Genomic DNA, 13,485 nt, shown 5'->3' on the forward strand with positions numbered 1-13,485 from the left:
CGTCCACTCGAGAAGGTGAAAATTGTCTTGAAATCTGCTCGTATGGATGTGGCTTGAGTGTCATTTAACAGGAGCTGATGACTAACGGACGTACAACGTCATTGTATTTGTGGAAAGGTGTTTTTATAGACCGAGTTATTTTTACCTGATCACAAGTCTGTCATGAAAAGTTATTACCCATGGGATTGAGAATTGTCACCCGTTTAAGCCAAATGTTATGTGAGAGCTCGTCTAAAAATAGTTTGATCTGTAAAATTGCCGTTACATAGTCGCAGTATTGAAGTTGTACTAACCTGCTTATGGTTACTGCGTATAACAGGGGCACCCAACGATAATCTTCGGTGAATTATGTGTTCGGGAGAGTCAAACTGCTCCAATAATTTCGGTTCTACGTTGCCAAACAGCTACAGATTTCTTTACCAAAACATCACCTAAAAGATTCGCAACCAGGGAAAAGTAGTCCCTTACGTTTTCGAAAGGGATATTTTTGAAATTTTTGGGACTGAAAAAGGTCACCTAGCAGTTTCGAATGAGCAAATGGTTCGATTGGAAGTTCTTAGAAGGTAACGTTCAGCTAGCAATTTCGGAAATGAAGATTTCATTTCCTAAAATTTTAGGACACTTAAATTTTCTGCTAAAGAGACACCCGAACAGATCAAATTTTTTTAGGTGATAGAAACATCTCTTTAGACAGTCTGTATACATTACAAAGAGCCTAGAAATGTCTCTCAAAGGCTTTTGGCTTAATTTGTTCGTTGGGTGTCCTTGGTATAAGCATGACCGATTTGATTGTATATTTGTTTGGGTCTTTCAGGAAACTAACCTTTGTCCATTCGTCAAGAGAGGAAAATCGTCGCTTTCAGCTATCCTTCCATCTCATGGCTGGTGCCGGAATTTCTTTACATTCCTGGCTGGTTTATAGCTGCCGGCACGCATAAGTTTTGTTCAGTTTTTCAAGAAGACATATCCTCTTTGAGAACGCGGTGGCCTGGATGCCACACCAGATGTATCAATATTTTATGAAAATTGAGATGATCAATGATTGGCAATATTAATATCTGTGGAACAAATAATCACTGGCAGAGCTTTTTTTAAGGAACTTTATTGATTTCTTGTAGATCAAGTTTCTCGGTTCGCATCATATTGGACAATAAATTTCAAGTAACGACATACATAGCAATTAGGGACAAATAAGCAAGAGCAATGTTGAAACCATTGTGGAGGAAATGTAGGGAATAAGCTTTAGAGCCATGATCGTCAATCTCCAGTAGATGCAAATGAATCAAATCATGAAGAGAAAAACAAGATGTGATTGGAGACTTTGTTGGAGATCATTGATGCCTCTTGGACGCCGGGACAAAAAGCCAATAAAATTCAATGCAAATGTTGTGTCTGTTTCTTCTCATGGCAGTTGCATGGGTTACTCTTGTGTTAGACAAGAACTCTTTGCTGCAAAGGAATTCATAATTTTAGGCACCGATTGTCTATGAGAAAGGAGTCTTGAAAAGGACAGTGACTGACTGTTCGAGTCAAGTGACTCCTTTGCAGGTTGTCGAAACGTCAGTCACTACCAACAGTCCTTCTCAGGACTACTTTCACACGGACGATCAAATTTCATCGAGGTAACAATCCTTGACTCAATCTATGTCATATATCAGAGATATGAAAGGTGCACCGTCATGCTTAATTTGCTGATTTTTGGTAAAAACTGGGTAGAAATCTAAATTAGTACTTAGCTCACACGTACAAGAGTCCTGACAACCCACTGACAAGATCTGAAATATGTTTATGGCACAAAGAGAGATTCGTATTTAATTTGGTGTCTTTCCGACGACACTGTCTCTAAACTTGAAAAAACTGGCAACCATTTCCATCCTCTCCATCCTTGGCTGCAAACAACAAAGAATAGCTTCAGTGCACTTCAGTGGTTACTGGTAACAAACCTACAGCATTATTTTTTGGTTTTCATTGATACAAGGACGTCTTTTAGTGCTTTGAAGTTTGACTAAAATTCCGTGACACAGCCCCTGCATCTACGGCAATAGTCAGGCTAGAGTTTGCGTCTTCACCGTGAAAACTGGAAGAAACTAGTTTGATATCAGCTCATTCGATATTCGTGCGCTAATTGTTATCAACCAACCTCTCAAAAGATAGGCGAATTAGAGTAAGAGAATTCATGATTTTGTGACGTCGGGCGCCTGCCGTTTCCCGTTGGCCGTAGGGAGTTTAAGATCTATGACGCGACGGCAACGAAAACGACACAAACTTTGCATATTTAATGAGCAAAAACAATAGCTTTGCACGCTGTGCACGTTCATTTTTCATTTTTGTACATTTCTTTCACGTTTTCGGGAAATCTACGACGTGAAATGACCAATTCTCAAGTTTTACGGAGACCGTGAACAAAAGGCAACGAAGTTGAACTTTCTGTCGTAGATTCAATACCGCACCTCCTAATTCAGTTCCTGGAGAGTTACACTAGGTTTTAGAAGTTAGAAGTTAGACAAGCTGACATAACGACGGAAAAGATTAATAAACCTGAACTTGCAATTTTAAATGACGTTTTCGTTACCGTCGCGTCGCAGATCTTTTTAGGGAGCTTAAGATCTACGACGGCGACGTAGACGAAAACGTCACCTCAAAATAGAACTTTGCTCTAGTAAAAGTCTTTCGCGATTATTCCATCTCGTTCACGTCGTACAATGTGGGCGAAGTATCCTAAAAATAAATTGGTACGAGCGGTTTCAGACTGAAAATAGAGAATGAAAGATTCTCTGTTGCATGCTCACGTTGTCGTCAAAACCTAAAATTTAGTGATTTCACGTCGTCGTCACGCAGAGAACCGCAAAAATATGAGCTAAAATCCGTGCTGCACGTGCAGCACGATTATTTATGCTCTTTTAACCAATGATATCATGTTTTGTGGCGTTTTCGTCGACGTCGTCGTCGTAGATCTTAAGCTCCCTTTAAACTCCCTCATTTGACGTAAACGCGGCGCTCGATCTCTCAATTGGATGATTCGTAACTACGGGAGACAAATGTTATTAGTGAGAGAAACAGCAATTGAAAAAAGGTACTAAGTATGACGCATTTTAGTGTAGAAATTCAAACTTGTATTCGGCAATTCACACATTCAACTTAGCTATTCAAACCTTTAGTTTGAAAGTTCAACAATTCAAACATTCATTTCCGTAATTCAAACCTTCAATTCAATTGAATATTTCAATTGTCGAATTGAAAGTTTGAATGACATGCATTGGAGAACTGGAGGTTGGAATGTTTGAATTGCCGAATTGTACTAGTGAGAGAAACAGCAATTGATTTGATTTGCGTTACTGAATTTGTTGATTTACGCAGTTTACCGTCAGTGTCCCCAGTTAGCGCTCCCGCACTAGAAAACTTGGCACCAAGAGTGAATTAGATAAGAGTGTTGATTTATCACTTTGCGGCCTTGTCCCAGCACAGCCACAAATGGATTACACTTTGCGCGCGAAACAAACAAAGGGACGCCAGTTTGAACCAATCAGAAGACGCCATGCCACACGTGACTGCTTCTGCCATTTTTTTTTTCTGGGACATGACAACTGAGATTCGCGGTAATGAGTATTCTAAAAATAGCCTCATTTGTGACTGTGCTGGGGATCCCACCCACCCCACCCATGCCATAACAACACTCATATCTAATTCATTCGTGTTGACACTTAAGGTGATTCCTTAGTAATAGAAGTTGTCGTAAGATTTTCTTTAAACTTTTCCGGATTGTTCCCCAGATTATGGTGACTCGAAATGGGCAATTAAAAAAATGGGTCACCAAACTCGTTTGCGAGATATAACTTGCTCAAGTTACTCATTTAAGCATTGGGATTAATCATCGGTTCACGCTACGTTTTGCCAGAACAGGAAGCACAACTTTGACGTAATTCTTGAAATAACAAAACAGGTTTATTGTTATGTTCAAAAGGAATAACTTAATGCTTGTTTCATGGCACAGGCACACGTCTTGAAAAGGCTCTGACTACAAATATTACGCGGGTGCGTGATCTCGAGGAGACGAATTTGTGTCCACGAATGATGGATACGAATACTTTTTTCCCTGAAACTTTTTTTTCTCACGTAAATTTTTAATTTTTTTTTTCACAGCACAAAGAGGAGGAGTAAGAGAATAAAATTATGCCAAAAAAAAGATAGGTCACCAACCTCGTTTACGAGAAAACAGAAAGCAAACCAAGCTCGTCCCCTCGACAACACGTCTCCCCCATAGCGCGGTTTCACTTTCACTCTCGGACTGAAATGAAACTTTAGCATCATCAAGGCTATCACTAGACTTTTTTTTTTGCGAGAGTCTAAAAAGTTTCTTGTTTTGCTCTTTACTGCTGTGCTCTGAAAACGGCCATTCTTCTTTCTAGCGTGCTTTCCCGCACGAAAGGTCGCCATTTTGAATGTGTTTGGCCACGTTCGATATATCAATATTCACACATGGCTACGAGTCTTTATGGTTAAATTTAAACATTGTTTTGTTTAGAAATATCCGTTGAAACTTGTACGACACGGAAAACAGAACTGAGAGGTGAAATTTGACCGTAAAGCCTCTTAGCCATGCCTGAATACGAACGTGGCCTACGCTGTGTTCTGCGCAGAACAGGATGCGCAGTGCAATACTAGGGAATCACCTTAACTAAAGTTCCTTTCCTTCCTTCCCTTCCGAATTGGACGTTTGAATTGCGTGTTTGAATTTTGACACTACTTGCCATACTGTGCAACGCGGTTGATGCTTGCTCGGTTGGTTGAGTATCGGGCTTTCTTGCGGGAGATCGCGGGTTGAAAATCCCGGAGGAGAAAGTGCAGGCTTTGAAATTTCATCTGCAACTGGTTCGACTTTCAAGTCTTCTCGGATAAGGACTATAAAACGTAGTCCCCGCATCACAACGCTACCCATTAATCAACACTGTGGTACGTTAATTAAAGCGCAACGGGCACACACTGTTCGTCTTGAAGAGTAGAGAAGGAAGACCCGCGGTACTGGTTGTCTATCTCTCCGAGAAATGTAAAACACCATGAGACTGCTATATGTGTTACTTGCGTTTTTTTACGCAATTACCATCAGGAGTCGGTTTTTCAAATGGTTGCTAACACGGGTTGAAAAAATTAGTTAGCTCTCCCGTTTGAAGTCCTTTTGGCTCTGAAATCCCGTCACGAAGCTCATTCTGTTATTATAGTTAATTTGCTTTTTAGCGTTGCACGCCTTTGTTTTTTAAGTTGTTTCCTTACATTTCTGTTGGTGTACTTTTTTAAACTTACCACATCAAGTTGTGAAATTGACGATGTGGTTCACCCAGCGTAATCTTCTCTTCTCGTGTTTCTTTGGGGGTGCAGGGCTGTCGTCGTGGTGAGAGCACTGACTTCCCACCACTTTGGCCCAGGTTCAATTCCCAGACTCGGTGTCACATGTGGGTTTCGTTAGTTGGTTCCCTATTCTGCTCCGAGAGGTTTTTCTTCGGGTTCTCCGGTTTTCCCCGTCCTGAAAAACCAGCATTTGATTTTGTTTGCGTCAATTTGTTGATTTCAGTTTACAGTGTCCCAAATAAGTGCTCCAGCGCTAGAAGATTCCGTTATTTCCAGATGAAATAAAAATTCTGTACAAATGCTGAAAAAAATAGTTAGTAACTATGGACTGGCAGCTTGCGAAACGGTCGTGACTGGAGTGCAGGTGGGACACCTTATGATAATTACATAAATTTGCGTTAGAGTAGTAAAGATGTTACATGCTTATATCAATATCGCCCTGATGACTAACCAATCTTGAACAAATGCTTAGGCTTTGAGATTGCAGATTAATAATACTTACACTGTAAAAGATGCACTTTAGGCGCACGGAACGACTGGTTTTCGTCTCTTGTTTTGGCCCTAAAGTTTATTATGTATTTTGCAAGAGTGGATGATAGCCTCTCTTGGTATTTCTCATTCGAATTTCCCAGATAGTCTCCCTATGTGCATATCCTTACAAGGCACCTTTCGCGCTTGCCTTGCTTGTAGTGCATTGCTAGCTAGCTTTAGATACTTGAAGAGCTTGAGGTGCTTTGCCTACTTGAAGTTCTGTGCCTCAGTACTTGCGTTGCTTTGCTTACTTGAAGTGCCTGCTTAATTGAGATAGTTTGCTTGCTAAGGTTGCTTTCCTTGCTTGCGTTCACCTTGCTTGCCGTTGAAGTACTCTGCCTGCTTGCGTTGCTTTGCTTGCTTGAGTTGCTTTGTTTGCTTGAGGTGCTTTGCCTGCTTGAAAGTCTTTGCCTTAGTGCTTGCGTTGCTTTCGCTTGCTTGCAATGGGCCCTTCACAGCTGACGATCACATGGCACAGAAACCACCATACTGGAGAGCAAATTGCGCACTAAAACAAAGCAACTTACCGGTAATTTAAATCTCATCACCAATCCTAATCACTACGGAGCTACATGGAAAACATGCGCGCGCTAACTAGTCGGTTGCATGAGTGCTTTTCAGTCAATCACCACGGATTTTGACCCATCGCGAGTTTTGATAGGTTTTTCCTCCATAGCCATTTGTCTCACCTTTTGGTAAGCGTTTGGGAAGTTCCTAAGTGTGTTTCTGTTTTTACTAACCTGATTTTACATTCAGGCCAGCATGGCAGACGATTCGCAAAGCGCGGCCTCGTACGACAACCCACCTTGCACAAACAAGATTGAAAAAGACTCACAGAGCGCCAATACTAATCTCGACCTGGCTGTGGACCAGCTAAATTTGCTGTTTTTTGGTCAAAACTGAATAAAAATCTAAATAAGTACTGTAGTTCACACTGACAACATTCCTGGCAACCCACGGAGAAGATACGAAATATAGTCATTGCAAAAAGAGCTGTGTGTATTTAATTTTCGGCAATTATCTTAAGACAGCGTCTCCAAACTTGAACAAACTGGCCATTTTTTTCAAGTCTCTATCCATTTTCATCCTCTCTCAACGCGTGAAAAACACAGTTAACTTTCTAGTTAGGAGTGCATTTAAGTCTAACAACCAACCGGTAACTTTCAAACGTACACGCACCCGATGCAAGACTTGTCCTTTTATTTCTTACATGATTAAGATCTCAGGACGAAATCGATCCGTTAAAATCACTGACTATTTTACATGCATCTCCTCAAATGTCATCTATTGCATAACCTGCACACTATGTAAGAAGATCTACATTGGCGAAACAGGGAGACGATTGGCGGACCGCTTTCGCAAACACCTACGAGATAGAGGAAAAAAACGACGCAGAGGCGTCAAAACCAGTTGCGCGTTATTTTAATCTTCCTAATCACTCCCACCACAACATGACAATTCGGGGCCTATCCTTACACCACGGGAACACAGAAAGCCGCAAAAATCTCGAACAAAAATTCATCTTTCAACTAGGTACACCTCTCATTCTATTAATTTATTCACAAATGTATGTTACCATATTTCCACCAATGGCAAAGCTCCTCCACACCCTCATAAAAACCAACAACATCCACAATTCCTCCATTCCCTCTGACGAAGGGCTAACGCTCGAAACGCCAACTTTCCAAATCTCCCACGGTGGTAATTTGACCTTTTTCAACCCGTTTGATGAAGCCAAAGTTTCATGCCTCCATCCTTGGCTGCAAACAACAGAGAATAGCGTCATTGCACTTCAATGGTTATTGGCAACAAAACTACAGCATTATTATTACTATTTTTTTTTTTGTTTTTATTGATGGAAATACGTCTTTTAGTATTTTGACGTTTGACTAAAATAGCGTGACACTGCCCCTTTAATGCCAATATAGGCAAAATGTCTACCCTTTTAGGGCACTTGTGCCAACGTATCCCCACCGGGAAAAACTCTTGTATGGCCACTTAGCAAGAACACCTTTAAAAAGGGCATTTGGGTCCGTCACTGATGAAAAATTCGGAAAGCAATCTGGAATACATATCGTTAGGTCCTGCGTGCGTGGTGTGACAAGAATAGCACCAAGTGATGGAGTTCCAGAACAGTACCAGGGAAAGCAGCGTAGAGACAATTTAAAGCCCAAGTATTACTTGCGTTATTGTACCCATAAAGTTTCACTTCGACAATAAGAGGTGACGGCTTTAGTGATGGATCCAGAGTTTCGATTCAATGTTAGAGCTGTTTTCCTCTAAGATGATGTGAGAGGTTTATAAATATCGGCGTATTTATCAATGCAGTAGGTGAACCTGGTACAATTTATATATGGCAATATCTGCCTTGGGGTTGGGTGAAAAGTCTATCAATACAATGTGCAAAATAACAAGAGGGCCAGTAGTCACAGTGGTAATGTGGTAAGCCATTTTTTTCTTTGTTCACGAGCGCCTCTGACTCTTAGCGAAATCTTTTATCACTCCCTATCGTTCTATAATGGATCATTGATTAACGGCGTCATTTGCCAGATTGGGTGGAGTTTAGTTCTGCCATTTGATTGTAAGTGATTTTAAGAAAAATGCGCTATGGTTGCTTGTGCGCAATTTGTGCATATCGCCTTTCTTGACCTTTCTCCCATCAATATAATCAAGACAATCCTTCAAGCTCTCCTCTGGGTAAGAAACTATCCACAAGATGCAGGTTATCAAGATCACTTGAGATTTAAAATCGACAGGGATTTATCCATTTTTTTGGATAGCCCTCCTCCCCCCATCCTTTATCTTCACTTTTCATCAGGGGTTGTAGTCCCCCTTTTTTTCCCCCACTTTTTCACCAGGGGCTGCTCTCAACTGAAGCGTTTGGTATTAAGCTTATAACTAATGCAAACTATACGTGAAAAGAATCAACTTCCAATTAACTTTAATGCGATATTGCACTAAGAACTTGTATTTACAAATTTCATTATTGCAATAAGAGAATTAAAAAAAAGAAGTAGGCGATAACCGGGTTAGCTATTGGCTTGATCTTTTCTTCCTCATCATGGACATATTCAAAATCGCTGCACGCACAGAAATACTGTCAAACGTACGGAGTCAAGGCTTTGCGTTGTCGCCAGAGCCAAAATAAACACATGGACAAACTGTAAACACGTGAATCGAGCTTAACCTAAAATCCTACGTAACAGCGGATAACCAGCTAACCTTGCTCCTTTTTTCTTACGTCTCACACCTGGTGTAGGACGGGCTGTGCTGCACAGACTTCCCTATTTTAGATCGGATAGCCGACTCCTGCTGAGGTTTCGAATGAAATACCCGTTTTCACAAACTCCTGAAATTTCCTGACTTTTTAAAACAAGTGCTACATATTCGCTATGGTAAACCAATGATCCTCCCATCGTCGAAAGAAATTTTTGAACAAGAAAACTTTTGTCAGTCCGGTACGATTCCTTCCCTAATTTGCCTTTCCACCAAATAAATCCAAAGGATGGTTTTTACTAATAATATTCCCGTTGCAAGTTTCGGCCATTGTTCAATGAAGTTTCTCTTCCGGTTTGTACCTTACCTTGCGATCAGGCGTACTTTTCTCTAGAGAGGGCGCCCTCTCTAAAGAAAAGTACGCCTGATCGTGGGTTAGTTTGTTCCGGTCAGCCTTTTTATTGTGTTCCCATAGGCCATTTCAGAAACGTGAGAGGACTGGGACGAGTTTCTCATACTTGCTTGGATTGAAAATCTAAACTCTTCAACTGAAATGTTACCAAATGAAAAGAAATCCAGCCAAGTTTGAGAGTTTTCTACGGAAAATTGGCCAAATGGGAGACTTGCAAAAGTTGCAAAATCCCATACAAACCCTTATAATTTTGTGGCCTGTCTACCCATTCCATACAAACCCTCTATTTTAGGTGATATTTGAAGATATATTATTTCACAATTTTCCTCCTCTAAATACATCTATTCTTGTTAAAGACTCTCAAACTCGGTTGATCTTTCATCTGAATGTCTTAGTTTTTTAAACAAACGGAAAACAACCAAACTCGTCCCAGTCCTCTCACGTTTCTGAAATGGCCTATATGACCAATCAGTGACGAGAAGGGATCGGTACCTGCCAGACTGCGAGCAGTCTCTCTTTTGCTCTAAAATCGTTGAAACGAATGAACACTTCAAAATGGCTGAAACTGCGGATCGCAAATACGGCGACCAACACCCGCACTATTTTCGACCCGTAGCTTCGGCTACTGAAAGTCCAACGTACGCGTTCGTTTCAACGATTCTAGAGCAAAAGAGAGATAACTACTCGCAGTCTAGAGCTCTCGATGTGCTGCGCTGGCTAAAAGGATCGCAGCTCTGGGAACGAGAATGCCCCACTCTTGGGATCATGAGTTTTGTCAAATTTCCTACTATTCCGAGCCGAGGGAGAGGAGATCAAGTCAAATCCCCTGGGCATGGATCCTTCCCCCTCCACCCCCCCCCCCCCCCCACCCCCCCGGGGGGGGGGGCACCACGGGCAGACAACCCCATGGATTCGATACCGCATGACTTCAAGTTATTTGATTCAGCTATTGATCTGTTATATTTTCTGTTGGTCAAAATCCGGTTTTACCAACAGTTCACTCACCTTTAGCCTGCGTAGCTGGTGGGAAATTTTTATTGCAGGATTATTTAAACACGTGGAAGTAAATCGATGGTTGTTTCATTGTTTTGGCCGAGATTTACTAGTGCCCATGCCAGTCGCGGCCAAAACCATCGTACTCGCTTCTCGCGAGTATTTAAACAATATAATCCAGTTACGCTGGCTAACTCACCTTTCATTTTCTGAGTTGTCTCGGGTTATTTGATGGGTTTTTACGGACGGTATATTTTCTCACGTCAACCGCTGCAAATTCTAAGAGAGCTATAAGCGTATCAAATAACTTGACGCCATTCGGTCTCGAACCCTCAGGGTGTCTTCCTGAGAGAGCAGTATCATCAATTCGTCATTGTTCAAAACTCTAGTAAAAAATCCGAACTGAAAAAATTGTGTCAGCGCACGCAATTTTCAAAACTTCGAACGAGTTGACAACTGGAAGGAAGTCAAGGAGGGTTTTTGCGATAAGAATTGTTTACCAGAGGTGACTGGGAGATTAGGCCAGGAACAGTAGTGACCTGTAGTAGACCAGTAGTAGACCTGTGTACTGCTTTAGGACAGAAATCTCGAATGGTGGTATTTTTGAAAATGGTGTAAATAAGATGGCCCGGTTGTTAATTAAATAAATGAAGAGATATATTTATCAGTTATGACTCGGTCACACTCCAATAATTGCACCTAATTCTAAAATGGCTCTGATTATTGTTTCCGCTTTAGTTGCCGGCCTGAATGTCAGCAGTCGAAATGTCTATTCGGTGCCTCCTTTTTCTTTGCAGATAATCTCACATGAGAAACGCCTAAATTTGAGCTCAAGAGTATAATCTAGGAGAAAGAATTGATTTATGAGTCAATCGTGGTCTGCACAAGTGATTCCTGCCACAGTTTAACTAGCAGCTTTAATTTCATTTCGGCGTTGGGCCCTGTGCAATGATCCAAGTTTCCGTCGAGTCAATAAAACGACTAACAATATTTTAACATTTTTGATTTCTGCACGTTTGCCACCCAACCAAGGTGGCGTCAGAAACCGTGAAAAGGTCTATTTGAGCTGAAGAATATAATCTAGATGGAAGAATTGATTTGTGTTAATCGGTGTCTGCACAAGCGATTCCCGTCATAGTGTAAACAGCTTTTAACGAAATTTAATTTTTAAAACGAACAGTGACTGCGTGCAGGGTGAAATAGACCGTCATCAATCACTGTCAAAACGGAAAAATAGTGTAAAATGTTCGAGGTTAACTATCACTTTAGAGTTAGAGTTAACGACTGCCAAAAAATCCTGTATTCAAGATTTTGGACTGCAAAAATCCTGAATTCAGGCTTTTGGACTGCCAAAATCCTGAATTCAAGATTTTGGAAGTTCAAAATCTTGAATTCAGGATTTTGGAAACTTAACTTTAACTCTACGACATAACTCTATGAAAATAACTCTAAGCTTTTAAATAAAATCGCGTGACTGATTCTTCAACATTGCTAGGGCAACTGTCATGCAAACATTACCAAATTTGGTAACCACATTTGATACTTCATTAAGGTGCAAGAGTTACTGCTTGTTTCTGATTCTCTAAGTTATGAAGAAGATGAAAGGGGAATCAAGGCCGGACTGATATACTATGAAAGCCTCGTAAATCTTTGGTAAGCGTTTTAAAACACTGTAAAGGAAAATACTTGATAGAATGACGATCCTGCGACATTTGGGCATGATCGGGAGCGATTGCAGAATACCCCTCCACAAAGAAGCGTTACTTTTACTGCGCGAGCTGCAGTGCCGAAGTGAATGAAAGTGGGTAAAGTGGATTAAGTAGAATGGCTGGTGCCAAGTCGGCTTAAGTTTAAATTGAGTTGAGAAGAATGGCTGGTGCCGCAGTGCCGTGGTGCTTTATATGAGACAACTTAGGGTTAAATAGTGCTTTGCACTAATGACGTCATGAAATTATAGACCCCTGGTTAGGGTTAGGGTTAGGGTTAGGGTCCGGTCAAAATAATTTGCCCAATAAATGAAGCCTATTTTCTCGCAGAAACCACAAAACCGCTATCAGTACTTTGCTCGATGGTATACAGAATCTTAGTTGTTCTTCGGTCAACATTAATACCGAATTCCAAGTAATTCCTAACCAGTTTAAGACCTGGGTGGGCTCCCACACTGATTTCTTGTCATTAGTTACAAATACTGCGCTTTCCAGGTCCTTTTTCGCATCTTGGGCTGTAATATGACAACCTTGCTGGTCCTGGATCCTTCCCCAACGGTCATCTAGAAAAATAGCTATGCAAATACTTTGCAATCTCCAGTATTTTCTAAGGGTTTTAGCAACTTAGTGAAAATATAGGGAGCGGAAGAAAGCCCAAAGGGGAGAACGGTAAACACAAAAAACGTCTCAACCTTGGAATCAGGTATTCGCCAGGAAAATCCAAGGAAAGTCTGGTGGTGTTCCGAAATTTCCACGTGATGATACCCACTTTTTAAGTCGAATGAAAACATGTACGCACCCATCACGAAGTAACCAAGAGCACCCTTCCAGTCTTCGTACTTAACCCTTTGCTTAAGTAAACACTTGTTCACTGGCGCAAATTAACAATCAGCCTCCTTTTGCCATTTTGTTGAACGGATACAGACAGAGGGTTAACAACTAGAAGTTGTTTGTTTACTACACGGACGTGACCAGAGCTGACCAGTTCATAGATAGCCAGGTCTACAAAATCCACGTGGACCCGAGATAACTTGTTATTTCATAGTTTCACGAGTTCAGGTAAATTAACAAATGGTAAACTATAACCATTGTCAATTAAGGAAATAATAAAATTGGGAGCATCGATGAACTTTTAAACTCAATATTAGCCTTAAGATGTCCCTTGAAGCTTAATGATTGCCCACTTTCCACCTCAAAGTTTTCAATGATTTCTTCTACCTGGACAAATTCCTCTTCAGTACTTGTTAGACAGCTGGCTTGAAAATCCTCTGGTTGGTTTGTTGT

General features: G+C 41.0%; 1 protein-coding gene across 1 annotated transcript in view; it reads left to right on the forward strand.

Moving 5' to 3' along the window:
- The first annotated feature begins 12,049 nt into the window (after positions 1-12,049).
- The window catches only part of LOC138022482 (NLR family CARD domain-containing protein 3-like), a 34,250-nt gene continuing 32,814 nt past the window's right edge, over positions 12,050-13,485 (forward strand). The window contains exon 1 of the mRNA XM_068869637.1: positions 12,050-12,148. The gene's annotated coding sequence lies outside the window, so the exon portion shown is untranslated. The remainder of the gene's footprint in view (positions 12,149-13,485) is intronic.

The sequence above is a fragment of the Montipora capricornis genome, chromosome 10 (assembly GCF_036669925.1).
Source record: "Montipora capricornis isolate CH-2021 chromosome 10, ASM3666992v2, whole genome shotgun sequence".
Lineage (NCBI taxonomy): Eukaryota > Metazoa > Cnidaria > Anthozoa > Scleractinia > Acroporidae > Montipora > Montipora capricornis.